We start from the raw sequence: 19,174 nt of genomic DNA on the forward strand, positions 1-19,174 counted from the left end.
AAAATCAATAAAATCCTATTTAAGAAAGTCTATAGGACAAAACATGCTTCTTAACTTGGCTATGCTGTCTACTTAAAATTCTATGGCCCGATCTTTAAACTTTGATGATGTCATTCCTACTTTTACGAAATAGAAAGTTCACATTAAAAAATTGTATTTACAAATATCTTGTTAACATTAAACTATTATACTAAAATAACTTAACTAACTTAAACTCACTAACATTAGACTATAAATATACTGCGCGTCAAAGAAAACGGGCCAATCAAAAAATTTAAGAAATTTTAATTTTTTTCTTCATCATCATTATTATCATCCAGCCTTCATTTGTCACGTCCACTTATTATAGGCCTCCCTTAAAATCCTCCATTCTTTACGATTTTGTGCTGTTTGTTGCCAATTTTTGGTGATACGCCTGGTGTCGTCAGTCCAACGTGTAGGTGGTCTTTCTCTACTACGTTTGTCTGTTCTTGGTCTCCAATTTGTAATTTTGCTCGTCCATCGTGAGTCCTGCATTCTCGCTACATGACCTGCATAGTTCCATTTCAGTTCTGCTATGCGTTCCACAACATCAGCAATACTCGTCTTTCTTCGCATATTTTCGTTTCTTATTTGGTTCCGCAACGTCACTCCCAGCATAGACCGTAAGACGTTCCATTGTTCCATTCAGGGATTGAAGACAAATCTCACGATTCACGTCTTATATCTTACGATTTTTAAAATTTTTAGGATGTTGCTAAATTTCAAGATGAATACTGCATAGCTAATAAAATGTATACCAGAAAATCAGCATTTGTTTAAGTGCTCTTAGACTGTCACCTTGAATCCTTGAAATATTTATAAATCGACTGTATTTTTATATTGAAGTGCTTGCACTACTCCAATTAATATACACAAAATAATATAAACAAAGCTTAAAAGGTTCTTTATTGCTTTGAAAGTGTAAATATCGGTCCATAAACAACTGAACAACATCTTTAATAAATATCAAAAATAGACGGAATTTTGTATTAGTTAAAGGATCAACAGACCTAGTAAAAACATATTGATTTAAGTGTGTTTGAGGTATGAAACAAATCGGCAATTTCATATAACAATGACTTGTATTTCATCTTCAATAACTTTGAAATCCTAAAAGTCCCGATAAAATGTTAAATCCTCAGAAAACAAAATTAGATTTATATATATACATATATATATATATATATATATATATATATATATATATATATATACAAGGTGGTCCAGAATTATGTACATTAATTTCTAGAGCTCATAGTACGTCCAAACATAAGGGTACTTCTTTATGTACACTTTTTTATAAAACTGAATAATAAGGAAGATACAACCCTTTAAAGGGGTGAATTGAAATCCTTATTTTTTCAAATATCTTCCAAACGGTTTTGAATACGGAGTTCATATTTTGGGAGTGATTATAAGACATTAGGATAATTAATTTCATGTCACCACCTACCACATCCTATATTAATACAGGGTAGTTTTGGAGGGTAAGTGGGGGTTATTGCGTCACATGTTTTTTATTTTTACATATTAAATAAGAAAAAACTAAAATGGATACAATATTGCTGTTCTCAGAGATTTATTAAAATTAAATTACATTGTGACGATTTTTCTTGGGGAGTCATCCAATGAAATTTGCCACGGGCCTTAGATGGTATGGATACGCCACTGCTGAAAGACCTTTGTTATGTACAGTTTTAAAACGTTTACTTATTTCTGAATTTCATGATGGTTCGTAGATTCCGAGTATGTTTTATTTAAACTAATATTTAAATAAATATGTCTTGTATGAACATCATGTATACATTTTGATCGTTATATGGAAAAACGCTTTTGATATTAAACGTGTCGGCGATAAAAATGATGACATGGTCATTTTTTGCGCCATAAAAAATCAAGACTACTAATAGAACGTCATTATCTTGAATCCTCGAAACGACAACTGGCATTAAATTCTTCACCAGTTATTTCGTTTGACGACCTATCACGATTTTAGAGTTTCTATCGAACGCAGCATCACAATTTTGTTTTATAACTGCGATCAACGGTTTTTATTTATACACGTAATGATGTTAGGTGGTTGTAATGGGCCTTATCTTAATGTAGGGCTTTCCTGGAGGTGTATAGGACGGAATTCGATGCTTTCCGTATCTAAACGACGCGACGATGGAATAGCGTTCATTACAGAGTCATCATTGTAGACTTTTTTTATGTTAGATTCGGCTTAAAAAATAATTCAGAAATATTTAATGAGCCATTCAATTAAAAATCTACGGGTGTAGTTAGTAAATCTATTTGTGTGCCATTTTTGAACATAAGCATCCTCCCTTTTTTCCACTGACACCTGATCTTTGTGACTGTACCTCGATCTCATCTATAATGCGTGTTCCTCTTTCTCTTGTCTGACACTTCTGTCACCATTATTCCATCTCTCATTCATTTTGTCACATTTTCTTCTATCTCTCATTTATAAATTCGCAGACTTTTTAGCCCTTATTCTCATATTCAGTATTCAGCATATCGGAAATGTATTAGTTTTTGTCCATTTATGTTAATACCTTGTTCGTCTCTCTTGAAGTGATTCACCAAGAACTGATTGTACCGACAGTTTTGGTGTTGATATTGTGTCTCCCTATCATAACTCCACATCTCAATTTTACTGTTACCGGTCCTCTGCACAGTTTTATTCTAATTGACCTATTTCTAAATGCTCTCTATACGATCTGAATATTATGAATATAGTTAACTTTTTCCATTGGGAACCATTATTATTCCACACTTTTTCTCTCTGACTTCACTTTTGTAGTCAAGAGAGAGATACAGTTGGAGAGAATTTCTTGTTCTTCAAATTTACTTTAATATTATCAATAAACTATCAAAATAATTTAAAAGCAAATGTGCACTAGTTATTTAAAAATGTTTTATGGCCAAATTTTGACCTCCGTCCATAGTCTGAGTTCCAATGCCTAAAATGGTACAAAATATATTTTCCTAAACAAATGTTTCCATTGCCTTCATTTTTTTTTTCAAGAGAGAGCTACATCTCAACCTCATATATTTTTAGGTAAATTATCAGATGATTTAATAGATTAGTTGTTCTTCGTAGTAGCACTTCCCTGCCGAGATCTGAAATTGGGGGGCTAGACATTAGAGATAAAATAGAATCATAAAATATCCTTGAACGTAAATTTGATTGAATCATACTCATACCTGCTGTCTTACAAAAATCATTGGTGATGGGTGTTGCAACTAACTATTTTTAATATGCTTGCAATTTGAATTTTTCGTAATATTCAGCGAATCGTGAAAAAAATTATGACGCAACACTTGTTAAAGTATTCTGAATAATAAACGGTAAATCCGCTAAGCAAAAGTTAAAAGTGAATTTGTGTATATTGCAAATTGTTTGCCAAAATATCGAGTGAAATCTCAAATGATAAATTGAAGATCAATTTATATATACAAGTAAATAAAGAGCAACAACGGTACATGCCATAAAACTAATAGGCTACAAGCCCATGGCAGATTTTTAGGGGGTCATTTAACCCAGCATGAGTCACATATAAAACTATACTACAATATGTAATAACCTAAGAAACTATGCCGTCAATTGTTATCGGTATAATAGGTGAGTCACAGGTAAGATAAACTTATCACTCAAAGGGGAGGGACTTACCGTACAAAAATATTGGTACCAGGAGCAGGGAAAGTTTTTTATATTCGGAAAACTTTTTCCCCATTCAGACACAAAGTTTCGGATCGGTATATAGATTCATTTTTTTGCAAATTCGTACATTCAGACTTGAACATAAGTGAGAAATCTAAGGCGCAACCCCTAAGCATTGAGTATCGATAAGAATTCGCGGCTTAGTTTCTAAAGTTGTTGTTACATATGCTAGTATTGATTTATATGTGATCCATGTTGGGTCAAATGACCCGCTAAAAGTCCCATGGGTTTGTAGTCTATTGTCTAGACTACACTATCTGCGATGATGGTTGATCGTGTGATCGTCTATGATTGCCACAATCATCCTGCAAGCGTCTAGACAATCATCCGTAATAGTATGTCGAACCACAAGCATCAAGGAACTTTGATGTGTCTCCGAAAAACCGACAATCCACGGGTTGTAGGCGATCATAGACAATGATGGGCATGTATAGCCGAATATGCCCTTTACACAATCATGCTCGCGCTTACTTGTTTGTAATCGCCGATTATGAAGAGTAGCCATATAAGTTTTTGATAAAATCAAGTATAAAGGTTTTATTCAAATCCAGAAATACCAAATATGTATTAAAAATAGTAACAATTGTACTATTAAGAAATATATCTCTTCTCTTCTTAGATTATTTAAAAAAATTGAAATTAAAACTAATTATTTCCAGAAAAAAACAATATACCTATACCCAAAAAAATGTGGCCACCTTTATTATATAAAAAACTGTAAAATGGGTATTTTATTAACATGCTGAAGATTAAAAAAACTAAGTAAGAACAAACAAATTATTTATTATAAAAATGATTTGTCTTCTTTTCAAAGAACTTCAATTTTCCTTCTCAAGGTCGGTAAAGTCGTCAAAATGCTCTGTCTCATCTTCTGCAGTATTATCCATGCCTGTGTTTCGTACTCTTAAGGATGGTTGTAAAAATAAAGTTCAGCAATGGAGATTAACCGATTATGATGCTCCTGTGTTAAAAAAGGTTCACTTTTCACCCCTGCTTGCTGAACTACTGGAAGAAAGATTGACACCAACTGTACTTCAAAATGCATTTCGAAAATATGGTCTTGTTCCTTGGAATCCAAATGCTGTTAACCTAATAAACACTGAGTTACATGAATCTGATATACCCAACCATTGCAACGGCAAGTCAAAAAATCAAAGTGTGAAAAGTTGGTCTAAAGTTCTTAGAAGATAATATTGATAAGGAGAAAATTGCAATATTTAAAAATAGAGATGAATGTGATGGAGACATACGTGATCATTCTTTATTTTATTTTTTTAGAGAAAAAATGTCTGAATTAAACGTTCTTAAATCCCAAATAATAAAAAATCGAGATTTAAAAACCAAAAATCCAAACGAAAATTTGAGGGAAGAAACTGAAGTACCTTCTGAATCTAATGTTCCTCTAGAGGAGCCAAATATTGCTAATAAGAGGGAAGAAACTGAAGTACCTTATGAATCTAATGTTCTTCTGGAGGAGCCAAATATTGGTAATGAGTTATTTAAAGCACCCTCATCTCCTGTTAACTTACCAACTAAAACAACAAAACATTTTACACCAGAAAGAAGTCAAACAGAAGCCCTACAATTGAGACAACTGTCGACATCATCATATGTGGTTCCATCTCCATTTAAAAGAGCTCTATTTTGGGCTGAGCCCAAACAGTCAAAGCAATTAAAAAGAGCTAAGAAAGAAAAAGTACCTTCAGTTATTACTGCAAAACAATGGCAAAAATATCACGAGAAAAAGCAAATGGAAAAAACAGTACAAGAGGAAAATAAAAACTAAGGGCGGAGGAAAGAAAACGAAAGAAAGAAGAACGAGAAAAAATAAAAAAGAAAAAGAAGAAAAAGTGCAACTAGGAAATAAAAGAAAAACGCACAAAAGAAAAGTATTTATTTCTTCAGATTCAGAGACTTGTGAAGAATGGCAAGAGTCTGGTGATAGCCTTGATGATATTAGTTTTGTGTGGAATGGTACAAACAATATTACATAAAAAGATAAAGTGTGTGACACAGAAAAAGATACAAATTTAGATTTTAAAATTGAAGAACACAATACAGACTCGACGACTGAAAATATACCTAACAATGGACAAAACTCCACACAAGTGTATAAAGAAGGTGATTACATTCTTGTGTCATTTCCAGGTAAAAAGAAGAAATATAAATTTGTGTATGTGTGTGTGTTATACAAGAAGTGTGCAACAATGATGAAGTTGAAATTGTAGGTATGACTGCTTGTGATGAAACATAAACCGTATTTAAGTTGAATGAGGACATACGTTTCATTAATTTTTCCCAAATCCTTGAGAAGTTGGAATTTCCCAATATAACTTGTGCTGGAGATCTTAAAATATGAATTTAAGAAAAAGCTTGAAAAGCTAAAAAAAGTTGATGGATAGTTAAAATATCGTCAATTACTGGATCCTGTAGGTTAGGGTGTCCCGTCTTTGCATAAAAAAATTTTTTTTGAGCTACACTGTCGCAAGAGATATCCAAATTTGCGTAATTTTCCAGAGATTATGAAAAATGTAAAATAAATACGATAGCATGTCACCTTCAGGGCTCTACTAGACTTTAAAGTTTTGTAAATTTTACGTTTGTACAGACCTAAATCATATACTTCAAATAATACACAAATTAAATTTAAAAGATATTTTAATATTAAAATTAATGAAAAAGGTTCAAAACAACTTAACAAACAAAATAGATCCTATATTTGATGAAAAAAACTTAAAAATTTGAACTTATTTTTGTGTCCAAAATTTGGCATTTGCTTGACATATTTCATATAGATATTTTTGATCTGTACTTAATTGATTGACCACATTTTTTGGCAAGTCAGGCAAATTACCATTCACAGCACAAAAAGTCACGGTGGGTTTATTTTCATAAGCAACTAACTGTTTTCCAATAGGTCCGGAGTATTCTCTAGGACCCGAAGCAGAACCATCTATGGTCAGGAACAAGTGACGAAACGGTAACTAATTGGCATGAAGCAAACAAACGCACCATTGTAACGGTCTATTCAAATACTCCTCTAAATATTGAATCACACCACCCTTCCAGCCAATATTAGTTGCAGTTCCATCACATCCAACGCAAATTGCATCATCTAAATTCAAACTGTGACCCTCAAAAAAAGTTGTGATCGAAGTTAAAATTCCATTTGCAGTGCCACGACTAGGCAGTGTATGTCCCAAATAAATTGATCTGGGTTCTAATAACAATGAGATGTGTTCTTCCAAAATCTCTTTGCGATGGTAAGGATTCCCCATTTTCTCATTTATCGGGGTCTTGTCCTTTCGTCCATCAAAGTAAATGCTATTTACAACAATACCTGCAACATCTTTTGAAGCATCTCTTCGGGTTTTGCATACAGCTCTGTGGATTTTGTTTTATCACTAACCAGTGTCAGATCTTCGGTAGAAACCAAACCCACGTCAACCAAAACTGCAGAAGCAACAGCAGCAGCAGATCGCATCGATAAACTGTATCTATCACTGACTGTATTATTTTAAACTGAATGTTTAAAATTAAATTTATACACTTTTCAACTTCAAAAATAATAATTTACATGAGTTTTCGCCTCGAAAATGCGTATTTTCGGATTTTTCAGATTTTAAATCGCTTAAAATACGAAGACTGTCAACTTCAGAGAAAAATAAGAAATCTTTTTTGTTTAAAATGCCACAAAAACCCTAAAAAATATTTTCCGGTGCAAAAAAAGTTTTTGAATTTGATTAAAAAAATTGTTTAAACAATTTCTGTCGAACTCGGCACCCTTCGGATTTGTATAAAGGGGACATTTTTGAACAAGATCCACAAAGAAACCGAATCAGAAACATTTTTCCTACAATAGCGGTCTCACAACATGGACTAATCGGTAAGATAACAATTCCATTATGTTTGTATTATTATGATACACGTTTGAGGCATTAATCACATTCAATAGAAATCTCTTTATAAGCACCCTTGCTAAATTGTCTAAAACTGTTTTGGATGAGTTGGAGTCAATAATAGGGCTATTGGTTAACTATTTTTTTATTCTCGAGCTTTCAATTGTGTTTACAATTATTATCAAGAGCTAAAAAAGACAAAATACTTACAATATATATATATATATATATATATATATATATATATATATATATATATATATAGAAAATACGTTTAAAGAAAACTAAGATCTTATTGAATTCGCAAGTACATAAAGTGCCAATAAAATAGCAAATCAAATAATAACACTGTAATAGTTTTGCGGCTATTATGGACAACCATCGTAAACATTTACTCGGCTAGCTGAAACAAATGAAATGCAATTTAATATAGCTTACGCCAACAAATTAACAATTATTAGGATAGATCACTCTACAACAATTTCTTGTTAAATCACTTTTTAATTTCCGTAATCAGTAAACATCAACATTACATGTGTAACACAAAAATAAATGAAGATACGAGGTTTGTGTCATAAATTATTATCTTGACGAAACTATACGGATTTTAAGAGTGTTCAAAGTCTGTTACACCAAGAAAATATACGCTCTAGTCATTGGAAGTTTTTAGTAGACAGAAAATTAACCAATATACTAGAACACAAAAAGTGGACAATATATTTGTTTGAAGATCATAAAAGGTTTATGTCGATAAGTCAAGTGGTAATGCATAAAACATTTCAATTACCATGATCCTAGCTGATCTGGTTCTATTTGAAAGAGGAAGAACTGTCAGTGATGTCGAATAATCATCTACCAAGTTTAGAGAATCATTAAAACGTCATAGAAAAGGGCGGCAAGATAGATTTAAACAGTAATGGCTAATCTATTATACCCTTGCAAGAGTATTTTCCTTCTAGGTTTTTAAAAGAAGTCTATGCGACTGTCAAGTGTATTTTAGCAGACACTTTTCAGGAAGAGCGGGATCCATCGGTTTCCAAGTCCTTTCCAAGATGACCGGGAATTTTTAACTTGTTAATTCCCTAAAGTAAAAATTTCTCCGGTACAACACACGTCTGGGAAGCATTCCTCTATCCCCATTCCTCTAAGAGGAATATTAAAAAAACCGAACATTTACGAGTAGGGAAAAAAGCATCAAACTTAATTTTAGAGGCCCATAAGATAAAAATATGTAACACATCTAAGTACCTTTGAAGCTTCATCAATAATATCAATGCGAGAAGGAAAGATGTACAAAGTAGAATAGCACACAGGAAACTTATTTAGCACACAAATGCTAAACTCTTGCTGTAGCATCATATAAACGACGCAATAACAGAGCCAATCGTAACGTATAATGCAGAATCTTGGATCATGTTAAAAAGAGAAAAATAGAGTTTGAAAGGTTTCAAGAATTCAAGAACAACAGATCAGAATGTAAGGAAGACAACTACAATGGTTTGGGTATCTCGTGAGGCTGGATAATGCGTAAAGAAAATACTAACAGGTATTCTGAGAGAAAAAAGATAAAAGAAGTCCTACATCATCATAGAAAGAAAAAGCTGATTGCGCTATGACGCTATGACGAACAGAAGTATGGAAAAGGGTAATTGGAGAGATACGAAAAGAAGAGATGAGATTCATACTTGAAATAAATTCAACATTTTAACAACATTCAAAACAACAAACACATTGAGATCTATTTTATCTAAAACTAAACCTAACAGTGAACAAGAAAGAACAAATAATTGTATTTATAAAATACCTTGAGAATGAGAACATTTTTATTTAGGTGAAACATGAAGAAAACTAAATGTTAGAATAAGTGAACATCAATCTTATATCAAAAATAGAGAATTTAATAGATCTCAAATATGTAAACACGCATGCGATAATGAACATAGAGTTCACTGAAAACATTCAAGTATAATCCTGAAAGAAACAGATGGTATAAAGAGAAAAATCAAAGAAACGGCTCTAATTATATTAAATGAAACCTACTGTGTCGCAAATTTCTCGACAGAATACAGTAGTATCTGGTTACCCATATTCTTCTTCTTTTTCTTCTTATTCTTTTTATGCAGACATCACCATGCCTTCAGCAAGTTGTCGTTCCATCGTTTCAGTGGTCTTCCTACTGATCGCCTTCCTATTGGACAACAGTTTTTTGGTGTCATTCGGTTACTCTATTTGTTGTCATTCGGCTTATATTATCTTTCCATTTTACTCTTCTATTTCTTACCCAGTTCTTGATGTTCTTCACCTTGCATCTACGTCGTATATCTGTACTGTCTGTAACTACTATATCTGTACTTACTATCTGTAAGTGTTTTCATCACTACTGTTTCTAACATTCTTTTTGTCCTGTCTGTGCCAGGTCGTGTTTCTGTCGCATATGTCATTATTGGTCTGATGACTGTTTTGTAAATTCTGCCTGTCATTTTTTTTTCCAATATTTTTATTTCTCCATATTGTTTTATTCAGGCAACCTGCGGCTCTGTTTGCTTTATTTACTTGATCTTCTACTTCTGTTTTGACCTTTTTTTAGATAGATAATGTGATGCCTAGATATTTAAACTCCATCACTTGTTCTATTATCTGACCTTCCAGCTCCAATTTACCTATTAGTAAATTTGCTGTTGTAACCATGCATTTTGTCTTTTTTGGGGAAATTCACATGTTAAATTTTCTGACGGTTATATTAAATTGGTGCAGCATACGTTGTAAATCATCTTCACTTTGAAAGAGTAGTATTGCGTCGTCTGCATAGCAGGTTATTTTAAGCTGTGTTTTTCCCATTTAAGAATCTCCCCTTCTTATTCTATTGCCAGCTTCAATAGGGTCAGTTAGTTCTTCTTCTACTTTTACTTTTATTGTGTTGTGGTAGATATTTTCGATAGTTTTTATTATTCCTAGAGGTATCTCTCTTGTGTACAATAAGTGGATAAAGTCCTTTAATTTGACCCGATGAAATGTGTTCTTAGGTTCACGAAACATAGATATGCTGGTTTATTGTATTCTAATGATTTCTCTTACACTTGCCTCATTATAAATACAGCGTCGGTGTATGGTCTTCCTGACCTCAAAACTTTGTTGTTCTTCTGCTAGTATTACAATTTTATTCAATTTATTTGTTATTACTTTGGTGGTTAATTTTAGGGTTGTGTTTAATAAATTAATTCCTCTATAACTTTTCGGGTCCGATTTGTCTCCCTTTTTGAAGTGAGGTATTAGGATGGTTGATCTTCATTCTTGAGGAATTCTGTTTTGTTCTATTATTTTTTAGATTAGTTTTAATAGCTGTTTGGCCAGATCTGGTTCTCCGTACTTTAGGAGTTCGTTCGATATTCTGTCTTCTGGTGATTTTCTATTTTTTAATTTCCAAGCTCCCTTTACCTCTTCCTTCGCAATATTTATTTCTTCGTTTGTCGTCACTTCTGGTGTTGGTGATTCATTATCGTTAACTTTAGTAAACAGGGATCGAAAGTAGTCTGCTCGTATTTCCTTCTGAATGTCTTTCGTTTTTATTAGTTCGTTTATCTCTTTTCTTTGTCCTCTGATCATTCTAAATATATATTTTTGTGTTCCGTAGCAGTCGTGTTCCACCTGTTTTGAGAAGCTCTACCACTGTTTCCTTTTTATTGGTCTAACTAACTTATTCGTTTCATTTCTGATTCGTTTATAGTGGTTGTATGCATGTTGTGCTTGTTGTGTTCTGTATTGTAAAAAGGCTTTCTTTTTTTCTTCACATTTAGTCTTCACTTCTTCTCTAAACCATGGTATTTTCTTTTTTGATATGTTAGTGTTCGTTACTTTCCTTTCTTCAAGTAATTCTGTTGCTGCGTTAATTTTGTTATTTGTGAGTTTTCCCCAGCTTTCCTCGATGTTATCGTTTTCTAATATTTTATTCCCAGCGATCTTCTCTGATATCCTTTTTTTGTTTAAGTATTCCGTGGATTCCGTATTTGGTCATCCTACTTTGATTTTTCTTTGTTTTGGCGCTGCTCTCTTGGGTGTGATATCTGATGATTCTTATTTTACATAATAATAGGCTATGGTCGTTACCTACATCTGCTGAGTTGCGGCATCTTGTTTCAATTATTTTTTATGGATGTGTACCTCTGTTGGTTATAACATAATCTATCATAAATCTTTGTCCACGGGTGTTATTGAATGTATATTTGTATTGGTCTTTGTGGTCAAAAAATGTGTTGTTTATCCTAATTTCGTTATGCGTGCAAAGGTTTATCATCAGTTCTCGATTTTCCCTTTTAACATTCTCATTATGTTTTTGCTTAATTCCGAATATTACTTGATTGCATATTCGAGCGTTAAAATCTCTCAATATTATCATCTTCCCTCTGATTTGATCTACTACTTGTTGTAATTCGTATAAAACTTTTCCCTTATTATTTGAGACTTGTTATTTTTTGGGCCGTATACTCCGATGATGTTCAGGTCTTAATTCTCCATTCTTATCTTTGCTGTTACAATCATTTCTGATATGTATTGACACTCTTTGTTGTGATTTTGGTATCTTTGGTTTATTAGTAAGGCTACACCTTTTTTGGTTCTGTTTTGTTTTGCGACTTCACTGTAGATTAAAGATCAGTATGTATTCGCCTAATTTTGATTGTCTTTTCCTTTCTTTTTCTTTTGTTTCCTGTAGAGCGCAAATGTCGTATTTGTTTCTCTTTCAGCACTTAAGTTATTTCTTGGTCCCTTGAGTTGAGCAATCTGATATTCCATATAGTGATTCTCATATGGGTTTTGAATATTTTTTGCTTGTCCTTATTTCTTGCCGTGGTCGTCTTCATAGTATCAATCCGGTTCCAACGCTGTACATTGTTTCTTTGAGCAGTATTCGTTTTAACGATTGGTAGGTTGCTAATCTTGCTAGTCACCCTCCACATTTTATTCGGGTTTGGGACCAACTGTGGTAACCGCAGAGCTACTCAAACCACCCCGTAATTACCCCAAGCAGTGCTGACAAAGTTCTTCAATGTTAGTATCAACAGTCCACAATCTTTCTTCCTCTTTTTTTACGTGATTTATGGCATGAATCCAGTTATCTTTCGTTACGTTTTTTACCGAATTTATTAAAAGTTGTTCAACATCCTGCAACTTAAAAGTTGTATTTTTTCTGGCCACTTCACCTTTTACTTGAGCCCTATTAACCCTATTGGATTTAGTTTACACTGATCAGGTGGCAAACGTAATACCTTTATTCCTTTTGTTTTTACGATTTCGTCAATGACATATTTTTTCTTGTAAGATTTATGTTACCTTGCAATTCGTAATAATTCCGTTTTAAATATAGTCTGATCATACGGTATTGTTTTCGTTATAGCAAGTCAATTATATCTACATCTTTTAATGAGACCGTCGGAAACTTTTCCACTAATTTTGAGTGATAGCTGGCGTTATTGAAAACATTGGTAGAAAATTCAAAACCTGAGAAAAGTAATCCTCATAAACAGCGGAGTTCAGTTTTCTTCGTGGTCATTGTGAGTATATTTTGAAACGAATTTTCATAGCAAAAACCGATTTCTTTAAGTAATTGCCATAACTTAAAGTGAGGAAAATTATTCTCGCTTATTGCCTTTAATATTATTAATGTAGAAATCTCCTTGTTTATAGAACGAAACTTATTTTAAAATAAAATTGCGGCTTATTCCCAACAAAAATAGTAAAGTGCATTAATGTGCCACAAGGAAATAGCTTCAGAACAATATGTGTATATATCTTACGAATTAGACTTTTACATATGCATAAAAATAACCAATAATGTAACTTAAATGATTTATGACACAAACCCCGTATACTAATCTCAAAATATATTGTGCAAGCGATTGTATGTTATTCCTGTTTTGATCGACTGATATCATTTCCGTGATAGATTTTACAGTAAATCCCAATATTGTCACGAAAGTGGACAACAAACATCCCTGAACTAGAAAAAGCACTGGCGGCTGAAGAGGGGGTGTTTATTTACACATTCATGCGCAAAACTGTTTGTTTAAAAAGAGCAGTTTGTTTATATAAACTATAGAAGTAGTATTAATATCGGTCCGTTAAGAGTCAGTTATATGAAAGATTCGGCAGATGTGAGTGTCTAGATGTGAGATTGCGAATAAAACACTAGATCTAGCGAGAGATATACCAGAAGGTAAGATTTTTGAAACCAAACAATAATAGAATCATTAATTACTACATTACTACATACTACTTAATTAAAACAATATATAATTATTTTAAATATTCATGTATAACTTAACAAAACTGTTGTTGAATATCTATACCACATATTATAAAATACATTTTTTATTTGACGGAGATGATTTGATGAGTGACAAAATTAAGACAAGCAATATTTTATCTCATTTGATATAAAAAAAATTGTATAATTTCCTTTAAGAAATTTTTTTTTATTATTTTTTATATTGTCTCAAATTTTTTTAATATATATATATATATATATATATATATATATATATATATATATACACAAAACAACCACTTTGGAATAAAACGATACTATCTTCATTGTTCTATTCCTTCTGTTGTTCTTACTTTTTCTTTTGTTCTCCCTTCATATTTTTTAAATTATTCATTTTATCATTATTTTTCACCAAACTTTTGATTCCCAGTGGCTTAACCACACAATTTGAGGCCCGTGTCAAATTTATTGGATGGGACCCCAAGAAAAATCGTCACATTGTAATTTAATTTTAATAAATTACTGAGATAGTTATTCGACAGTAATATTGTGTCCATTTTAGTTAAATATCTAATTTTTAAAAGTATGTATTACATATTTATAATAAATTATTTTAATTTTATCAAGATATTTAGTAATACAATTCTTTTCTCTTGGCTTTCTGTTCCGCAAGGGTATCATAATATCTTCTAAGTTTATAAAGATCGGGCCGTAGAATTTTCAATACACATAATAGCGAAGTTCCGTAGCTTGTTGTTTCCCATTGAGTTTTTTAAATAGGTTCTTATTAATTTTGGTTTTGAAAATGATTTTTCAACACTAGCTGTCGTCACACGTATTTTAACAAATAACATTAATGCAGTACATACTTCAGAAAAGCTGCATGGCATAAATGGATTCTATATTTTTATTAAATTAGCAAGTTCTTTAATACATGTTGACTATTCTATTTCATCTCTGAGATAGACCGAAAACTTGAGAATTTCGCTGGCAAATAATTTAGATACGTCTTTTTTTAAATATTTCAACAAACTCTAGTGCTTTATTGAGTAGGTTAGTATCAAACACTGTTTGGTGTTTGGTGTTGTTATTGGTGTAATTATGTGTAGTTATTGGTTGTGTGTTGTTGGCTTGTTTCTTTAGGTGTTTATGTGTTTATGATTGTGAGCTTGGAGGTAAAGTGTGTATGTGGGTAATGATAATTAAGGATGTCATGGCCGAGGAAAGGTCCTATGAAGGAATTTCTTTGGAAGAGTGTACAGGTTGGGTTTGTTTTGTATTTTTGGATTGTATTCTGCGGTGAGGACATTTTTGTGAGAATGCGGGGTGGCCTCCATTACAGTTGGGACATTTTGGATCATATATCCAGGGGCATGCATTAGACCTATATTGTTGTCCACAGAATGGACAAATAAAGGATTTTTCTGTGCATTTGTTGCTGAGATGTCTGCTTTTGTAACATTTCGAACAGTATTTCAGTCGAACTGGAACGGAATTGCTTGATTTTGGAACCTCACAATTTAACCGTTTTCCTTCGCTTTTGATACCGTTCGAAAGTGCATCGGCGAATTTAGTTCGTGAGTTCGCGAAAACTCTTGATATAAGAGGTGGGTTGGTTTGTGGAGCTGGCAATTATGCGAACTATTTTAGTGAAAGGAAATTTATTTTCGGATAAGTTAACCTCGATGATTTTCTGGGTTTTGTGTTGTGGGTTGTGTGTTGGCTGTTTGGGTTATGTGAGTGTTGTTTTTTGAGGTGTGGCGCGTGTATATGTGGCTGTGTCTATGGGTCATGGTGTTGGTTGAGTGTGTGTTGGTGAGAGTGTGTTTTGTGTTTGTAGGGTTGTGTAGTTGCAGGGATTTTGGGGTGGAGGATCGTAATAAAGTGTATATGCTGTATGGACCGGATAGGATTGTGTTGCTCTGTATGTGTGTTTCTTTGTGTATTCTTTGGTGTGGTGAGTATTCTTGGTGCTGTGTTGTTTGTGTCTGTGTATTTTGTGGGTTTTCTCTTGGATACGGTTGTGTTATAGTGATCTGTGATGGCTTGCAGATCCTCTTCCCATTCTCTTCTGTTGGGAATAGGACCTGTCGTGTAGAGGATGGCTTGGTTTTCGGATGATTCCATTTCTAGGTTGATAGGGATATCTCCGAGGAGGTTGTGGTTATTGAGAATTCGGTAAAATTTCCTTTGGCTAGAAAACTTTTTTGGGATTAATGTGATGTAGTATTTGTGTGTGTGTTGGTGTAGGTGGAGGTTTGGTGAAGGTGTAAGTGAAGGTAGAGGTGTATTGTCGGCTGATGTGTGTTAAAAGTGTGTGTATACTATGTTTTTGATTTGTTCCGGTGTGATTGGTGATGTTTTTTGTTGTTTGTGTATGTTTTGGACAATCGGTGTGATGTCACCTCAGGATTTTGGAAGCAGAGTTCTGTCAGAGCCCGCTTCCATTCCTGTTCCGACCTTGGTTCGTGTCCATCTATAGTGATAGACACTTGTGATGTTGTGGAATGTGTTTCTGTGTCTGATTCTATGTCTGGTGGTTTTGGTGGTTCTTTTTGTTTTCGTGCTCTTGATCGTGTTCGTGGCATGTTTGTGTGGTGTGTGTACGATAGTTTTTAGAATTTTGAAGTGAAAAACCAATAACATAATAAAATTGTAGTTCTCAATCTTCTTATTAAGTGAAACAGCTTCATTTCTTTTATCTGATTTGCAATTTAACAGAATCGTTTTCGTTTTTGGACTTCAACAAACCTAACTTTTATAGTAAATAGCATCATAACGTCCTGCACATTTCGTAGTTAAAGACTCCTTTTCCTTATCAGATATTAAAACTTGATAAGATATTCCGTCTTTTGAAACTGTGGCCAAAAAATTATAAATTTGTTGAACTGTTTCAAAAGAATTTTATTAATAACCTCTCTTACTGTATTAAGTACCTACTAGATTTAAATTATGAGCAGCACAGTGCAAGTTTACCGAATTAGGTACCGAATATCTTTTATGAGTTTTTCAACTCCACTCCATATTTTTGTCATTTATGGAGTTAATAATTTGGTTAGACATTGCTTGCTTTTACTTTTAGCTTTAATAACGAGCGCCTTTGGTTTCGGAATTTCGACTGTAGATATTTTTATAATTACTTCTTTTGACGGAAAATATTTGATTTCACGTTTAGAGCTTGTACATAGTCGCTTTGAAGAGTCCTGATAGAACGAAATATGTATAAACGAATAGTGGAAGCACTATACGGAAATCGAATCTTAGCTGTATTTTGTGTATTTTTATTTACTCACATTTTGAATATAAGAAATCAGTTCGCGAAAGGTTCTTGCCCAGATGAATTTATAAGTTGTGTAATGCAAATTTAGATTCCACATGTCAGTCCATTCATGGTCTGTTTTGCTTTGAAAATTATAGAAGGCACAGATTTGGGCAATTATCTGAATTTTGGTTTTGGAATTTCGACTGTTTATTCTTAGATGGCGCTATATAGAAAGTCCTGATAGAACGAAATACGTATAATAATAATACTATACTATACTGAAATCGAATCTTAACTGTCTTTTCTGAATTTTTTGTAGTTTATAGTTCATCATATTATTGATAAAGTGCGTAAAAATTTTTCAAACGAAACCAGTAGTTAAAATTTTTTTAGTTAAATACCTTGTATCAACATTTATGGCAGGACTAGTTATATGGTGAAGATGCAATATTGTTTACACTAAAGTATGATTCAGTTTTATTTTTACTAGTACCTTGTTCTGGATATACACTGACGTCCAGTGCTGCTTCTGCCATACTGTTACGTTTAGTTCAGTCCAATTCCTCACTTTCAAAGCACTGTTCACGTGTTTTTTCTGAAGCTATTTTCTTGTGGCATTTTAAATTAATTACTATTTAAATGGGAATAAGCCACAATTAAAGGTTAAAATACGTTTATTGACGTTTCAATTTCCACTTCGGAAATCGTTCTCAAAATACAAACATTAGTAAATTAAACAAATTTTGTTTTTTGTTACTTAGTGAAAAATTCTAATAATTTAATTTTATCTGACTCATCTATATTGACAATTCAGACATACCTTATACATTTTAAAATAGACGACTTTAAAATGATATTGCCAATATTGTTGAGTTGCGTTCCTGGGACGACTTTACTTATAAGATAGTTCATTCGATTACATGAAATCAACTTTAACTTGAGAATATCCGTCAGAAAAGATCATAAAATGTAATTCGTCTTTAAAAAGACAAATACATGCCATGATGACAGTAAAATTCTCCTGTTAGTGATTCCATAGTAAATTATGAGGGAAAAAACCAGGAAAAAACCTCATAATACTATCCCGACATGGTAAGTATTTGATCGTGCATTTAGTTTACCTTCAATAAACACCAAATTCCGATTTTATATGTTTGTTATTTAAAAAAGATAAATGATGTATTCTCTATATGTTACTGACTTAACCAATACTGGTATTTTCCTTTTAATAACTTCCTCTTTCAATATGGGTAACCAGATCCTACTACATTCTGCCGAGGAATTCCCGACACAATTGGTCTCATTTAGCATAATTAGAGCCGCTTCTTTGATTTTTCTCTTTTTACCATCCGTTTCTTTTAGGACTATATTTGAATCATTCCATTGAACCCTATGTTCATTATCCCATGCGTGTTTACAGATTTGAGATCTATCAAATTCTCTATTTTTAATATAGGATTGGTGTTCACTTATTCTAACATTTAATGGTCTTGATGTTTCACCTAAATAAAAATGATCGCATTCACAAGGTATTTTATAAATGCAATTCTTTGTCCTTTCTTGTTCATTGTTAGGTTTGGTTTTGGACAAAATAGATCTTAACGTGTTTGTTGTTTTGAATGTTGTTGAAATGTTGAATTTATTTCCTATCCTTTTAAGCTTTTCCGATAATCCTTTTATGTATGGTATTGTTATTTTCCTCGTATTATTCCTTGCATATGCTGTAGGATCTCGTTCTAAGTTGTTTTGTTCTATTCAATCGATTGTTGAAAATTCCTTATTTATAAACGATAAACGATAATCATTTTTTAATAAAACAGATGTTAACAAATGTTTTTCCTCCAAGAACGAATTTTCGTTAGAACAAGTAATTTTGGCTCTATCGTATAAGGATTTAATAATTCCCTTTTTAATATTAATATTGTGATTTGATTTGAAATTTAAATATCTGTTGGTGTGTGTTGGTTTTCTATACACCTGAGTTTCGTATCCAGTATCGTTCTTAG

The 19,174-nt window shown here is 32.6% G+C and overlaps 1 protein-coding gene across 5 annotated transcripts in view; it reads left to right on the top strand.

Annotated features, from left to right (window-relative positions):
* Positions 1 to 19,174, top strand: part of LOC140451938 (furin-like protease 1) — a 251,022-nt gene that overhangs the window by 77,322 nt on the left and 154,526 nt on the right. The window contains exon 1 of one of the 5 annotated variants that reach the window (XM_072545918.1): positions 13,759 to 13,855. The exons of the other annotated variants lie outside the window; for them this stretch is intronic. The gene's annotated coding sequence lies outside the window, so the exon portion shown is untranslated. Of the gene's footprint in view, positions 1 to 13,758; positions 13,856 to 19,174 lie in introns of those variants that run through there. 5 annotated transcript variants of the gene reach the window in all.

This window comes from Diabrotica undecimpunctata, chromosome 10, assembly GCF_040954645.1.
Source record: "Diabrotica undecimpunctata isolate CICGRU chromosome 10, icDiaUnde3, whole genome shotgun sequence".
Classification (NCBI taxonomy): Eukaryota; Metazoa; Arthropoda; class Insecta; order Coleoptera; family Chrysomelidae; genus Diabrotica; species Diabrotica undecimpunctata.